Consider the following 6,055-nt stretch of genomic DNA (forward strand, 5'->3'; position numbering starts at 1 on the left):
GAAATGTCTGCAGCACTCCCACGGGGAAGGATGTGCTGCTCAGTGTGTAAGAACTGGCTCTCCAGAAACAAAAAAGGTGCATCAGTATGCTGATATAACTTTTTTTTCCTTCTTTTTTGAGACAGAGTCTCACTCTGTTGCCCAGGCTGGAGTGCAGTGGCACGATCTCCACTCACTGCAAGCTCCGCCCCCCGTGTTCACGCCATTCTCCTGCCTCTGCCTCCTGAGTAGCTGGGACTACAGGCGCCCACTATCACGCCCAGCTAATTTTTTTGTATTTTTAGTAGAGATGGGGTTTCACCGTGTTAGCCAGGATGGTCTTGATCTCCTGACCTTTGATCCACCTGCCTTGGCCTCCTGAAGTGCTGGGATTACAGGCGTGAGCCACTGCGCCCGGCTGATATCACTTTATTATAAGTTTTACTGATATAAAGTACATTATAGCACAGAATTCACAATAACAAAATATACAATACTCTGTATTCCATAGAGCCTATATGTGTTTGTTGATTTTTATGAGATCGTCTATCTGTACTCAAACCTACAGTTGTGATGCAACCATGATTTGACAAACGGAGTTGCATCCTAACTCACGGCCTCTCCAACAAATTTATTGCCATTAAATCTGAAATGAGATCTACTGTAGAGATATTTCTAATCCTTATACAAATTATGTTAATTACCTGAAACAGCTCAACTTTGGCACTATATATGTGAGAATGTTACCAGTTTGTTGACATGAGTGATTTATTTGCTGAATCAGTTCGTTTTCAAATGAGATTCGTTTTAATCAGGTAAGGTAAGAGTGCAGACATGGGCCGGGCGTGGTGGCTCACGCCTATAATCCCAGCACTTTGGGAGACCAAGGCGGGTGGATCACAAGGTCAGGAGATCGAGACCATCCTGGCTAACACGGTGAAACCCCATCTCTACTAAAAATCCAAAAAATTGGCCGGGTGTGGTGGCTCACGCCTGTAATCCCAGCACTTTGGGAGGCCGAGGCGGGTGGATCACAAGGTCAGGAGATTGAGACCATCCTGGCTAACACAGTGAAACCCCGTCTCTACTAAAAATACAAAAAATTAGCCAGGCGTGGTGGCAGACGCCTGTAGTCCCACCTACTTGGGAGGCTGAGGGAGGAGAATGGCGTGAACCCGGGAGGCGGAGCTTGCAGTGAGCCGAGATTGCGCCACTGCACTCCAGCCTGGGCGACAGAGAAAGACTCTGCCTCAAAAAAAAAAAAAAAAAATACAGACCTGGAAATGATAAGGAGGAAAAAGTGTGTATACTCACTTAGAAACAGGAGGTGTGTCTTGCAGGGCCACATGGGGCAGCCCCAGGGTGGGCCGGGAGGCAGAAGGAGCGGGCACCATGGGCAGGAGCCTGTACTGTGACTTCTGTGGGAAGGAGGCAGGGGCAGATAGTGTAGGGTTGGCTAGTGAGTCATTTCTGCAGACTCCAGGGCACAGGGGCTGTCCCTAGTTGCCTGGTACATTTTCCCCTTGCTCCCTTTGTTTCCTGACCGACCCTGGTGCCTCTCCATGTGGCCCTGTGTGATGTGGAATGGCCTGTCCTCTTGCCCTGTGAATATAACAGACTGTCTTTTCATCATTTCCATGTCTGCATTCTTGTCCTACCTAAATAACAATAAAACACCCATTAAAAACAAATAAGAGCTGTTGACGCCATTAGAACCACCACGGACTAAGAGTCACTGAGGCCTTGCTCCTGGGTTGTCCTTGCTGAAGCTCCAGCGATGCTAGTGGGGTGACTTTCTGTCTCATTGGCGGGGCACGGCCCAGAGCTGAGACGAGGATGATGAGTAACCGGCATCTGCTCAGACCCAGCATTGTGCTCCGCAGCCTGCTGCTGCCTCTGAGGTTTACTCTCTGCCAAGGGCACCTCACTAAACCTAGGGGAAATCTCATCACCACCCAGAAAACGCTCACTGGGTTCTAAACAGACACACTCTGCTTCTGAATCCGTCACTGAATCAATGACTTAATTTAATAATAAATCTCACCTCCAGGCAGACCTTTGTATTTTTCCTTCATGGCACGTGATAGATCACGATGAAAGAAAAGCCACTTTTATGGTCTTTGTTTGACATATGCGGAAACCCAGGCTTGAGGAGGTGGGAGAATCCAGCAGGTCCCGAAGCCAGCGAACGGGAAACCAGGGGGCTGCAGTTCGGTTCCTTGATTCCAACCCCCAGGCATGTTCTCTGCTGTCTAGGAGAGATTGTAAACCTCCACTACAAGTTTGACGTCAATTTAATCCTTGTTCCTGAGCCTCCCTGTGTGGGGTGCTTGCCAGGCCTGAGACTTCAGTCATCCCAGAGTCTTTGCTCCCTCAGACACTTCTAGCATCAAATGAAAGCTTCCAGCCAGGTATAGTGGCTCACCCCTGTCATCCCCACATTTCGGGAGGCTGAGGCAGGAGGACCACTGAGCCCTGGAGGTAGAGGCTGCGGTGAACTATAGTATGATGGCACTGCTGCATTCCAGCCCAGGCTACAGAGCAAGACCCTGTCTCAAAAATTTTAAAGTTAAAATTAAATAATATATATATTTTTTTAATAAAAGAAACTTCCCCCACTGCAGCATCACTCCTGCCCCTCCCTCATTCCCACTGGTATTACAGGCGACCTCAGTCAGCCCTTCCAGGATCTCAATAGCTTCAATGCAGGACAGGGCTCCTGCCTTCTGCAGTCAGACCCCGGTGCAGCTGCATCCACCCAGCGCTGCTGAGAACCTCAGGAAAAAGAGGCCCACCAGGCAGGGCTGGGGGAATCTTCCTCCAGGTTTCACCATTTGGGGTCTAACACTTGGCTTTAAACAATGTTGCCAAGAATAGGAAATGCCTTTCTCGTGTGGAAAGCCTTGTCTCTTTCACTCCTGCGGGCCATTCCTGTGTGGTGGATAAAAAACACTAATACATGAGGGGCTCTTCAGGGAGGAGTGTCAGGACCGCACGCGGCCCTCTTCCTGCCCTGGGAGGCGCAGACTGAGAAAAGCTCCGCAGGGGATGCGGGAGGAGGTGCCACTCCCCTCCTGAGTCCGCCCAGTTTACCGGTTTAAATTCTTGCTGTGCTCTGCACACCTTTGCAGGGAAACCTGTCAAGGCTGTCATTTTGAGTAAACATAAATATAAAATGAGGCCAGGCACAGTGGGTCACCCCTGTAATCTCAGCATTTTGAGGGGCCAAGGCAGGGGAATCACTTGAGCCCAGGAGTTCGAGACCAGCCTGGCAACATGAGATTCCTTACTACAAAAAAGTTTTTAAAAATTAGCCAGGCGTTGTGGTGTGCACCTATGGTTCCAGCTACTCAGGAGGCTGAAGAGGGAGGATCACTTGAGCCCAGGAAGTAGAGGCTGCAGGGAGCCCTGATCACACCACTGCACTCCAGCCTGGGAGACAGAATGAGACTCTGTCTCAGATACATGAATAAATAAAAACACAGATGGCCAGGCGCGGTGGCGCTCACTCCTGTAATCCCAGCACTTTGGGAGGCTGAGGTGGATGGATCATGAGATCAGGAGTTCAAGACCAGACTGACCAACATGGTGAAACCCTTTCTCTACTAAAAATACAAACATTGGCTGGGTGTGGTGGCACATGCCTGTAATCCCAGCTACTCAGGAGACTGAGGCAGAAGAATCACTTGAATCTGGAAGGTGGAGGTTGCAGTGAGCGGAGATTGACCCCACTGCACTCCAGCCTGGGCGACAGAGTGAGACTCCATTCAAACAAAACAAAACAAAACAAACCTCAAACAGACCGCTGGTTTGAGTTTCCTTCTGGCTCATGTATATGTGTGAAATACATTGTGTTTAAATAGAATTGTTTGCCCCACAGAGACCCCCTCACCCCTTTTGCCAAGTGAGGACACAGCCAGAAGGCATAATCTATGGAAGTGGGTCCTCACCAGACACAAAGTCGGCCAGCACCTTGAAATTAGACTTCAAGTCTCCAGAACTGTGAGAACTAAATTTCTGGGTTTTTTGTTTTTTAGACAGAGTCTCGTTCTGTCGCCCAGGCTGGAGTGCAGTGGCGCAGTCTTGGCTCACTGCAAGCTCCGCCTCCCGGGTTCACACCATTCTCCTGCCTCAGCCTCCCAAGTAGCTGGGACTACAGGTGCCGCCACCACGCCCGGCTAATTTTTATATTGTTGGTAGAGACAAGGTTTCACTATGTTGGCCAGGTTAGTCTTGAACTCCTGACCTTGTGATCCAGCTGGCTTGGCCTCCCAAAGTGCTGGGATTACAGGCATGAGCCAACACACCCGGCCATTTCTGTTCTTTACAAGCCATCCAGCCTATGGCATTTTATTATAGCAGCCCAAACAGACTAAGACATTACTTATGTTCCTTTTACCTGTTTCCCAATTTTGTAAATAAATAAAAATCAATATAGGTCGATTTTTCACATTTAAACAGCAGTATCTTCTGTAACATTTTCATGTTGGAACATACTGTTAATCATAGAACTATGTTTTTCTTAACAGAGCATATGTTTTTAAAATTGAAATTTTGGTGGTTGTGTTTATAGAAAGAAAAATTATCATTAGGGGACAAAGAAAGAGCTCCAGGAAACTCTTTTCTTGTTTGGGAGACGGGGTCTTGCTCTGTCACCCAGGCTGGAGTGCAGTGGCGTGATCACACCTCACTGCAGCCTCAGACTCCTGGGCTCAAGGGATTCTCCTGCCTCAGGCTCCGGAGAAGCTGGGATTACAGGTGCACACCACCATGGCTGGCTAATTTCTGTATTTTTATTATAGTAAAGATAGGATTTCACCACGTTGGCCAAGCTGGTCTCCAACTCCTGGGCTCAGATGATCCACCCACCTCAGCTTCCCAAAGTGCTAGGATTACAGGCATGAGCCGCCAAGCCTGGCCACTTTTTTTAGTTGTCTATTTTGTAGCAATGAGATCTCACTGTGTTGCTTGGGCTTGTCTCAAACTCCAGGCCTCAAGCAAGCCTCCTGCCTCGTCCTTCCCAAGTGTTGGGATTGTAGGCATGAGCCACCGCTCCTGGCCAGGAGCTATTCATTTTTAACATGAAGATCTCATGACATGGTTGTAATGAGTGGAGGAGTAGAAGGAAAGGTTGCCTCTTCCAGCCCGTTCCACGAGACCTGAGACTAATCAGCTCCTCACCTAGCCCAGGTGTGTGGGACTCTGATTTTCATCCCAGAGTCTTGGGGCCTTCTCTTCCTTCAGCATCCGTTTCACTGTCCAGGGGACCAGTCAGCTACAAGCTGCCCAGCTGAACGCCCAGGTTAAACTGCCTCTGTGTGCAACGGCCCACACCCTCAGCACCGAGGCGAAAAAAGGCCTCAGCGCCCTGTGGCCTTGATGCCTGGATGTCTCAGGCTGACATGCCACACACAGCCTGAGGTTCCTCCAGTCACATCTGTGCCTCCCCAGTGACTCTAGCACCTGCATTTGTGTTGCAGATTCTGGGATTCACCCTGCGAAGGCTGTGACTGTGACCTGACCGTGACCAGAAGGCCAAAGGCTGAGCCTCAGAGGAGCTGAAGCTTCAATCAGACGTTTGGCTAAAGGACAGCAACTGCCACGCAGCTCCTCCCTGAACACCTGTCTCTCAAATCAGCTAATTTAGTGATTTGGTTTTCGAATGGGATAGATTTAGAATTAGCTTTGGTAATATTTGGTTATTTAGTTTACTAATGGTATAGATTTCGAATTTGCTTTGGTGATATTTTTTGCATTTTATGTTGTAAGTTTTTATATACAACAATAATTGGCCGGGCGCGGTGGCTCAAGCCTGTAATCCCAGCACTTTGGGAGGCCGAGACGGGCGGATCACGAGGTCAGGAGATCGAGACCATCCTGGCTAACATGGTGAAACCCCGTCTCTATTAAGAAATACAAAAAACTAGCCGGGCGAGGTGGCGGGCGCCTGTAGTCCCAGCTACTCGGGAGGCTGAGGCCGGAGAATGGCGTGAACCTGGGAGGCGGAGCTTGCAGTGAGCTGAGATCTGGCCACTGCACTCCAGCCTGGGTGACAGAGCGAGACTCCGTCTCAAAA

The sequence above is a fragment of the Theropithecus gelada genome, chromosome 12 (assembly GCF_003255815.1).
Source record: "Theropithecus gelada isolate Dixy chromosome 12, Tgel_1.0, whole genome shotgun sequence".
In the NCBI taxonomy this organism is placed as follows: Eukaryota; Metazoa; Chordata; class Mammalia; order Primates; family Cercopithecidae; genus Theropithecus; species Theropithecus gelada.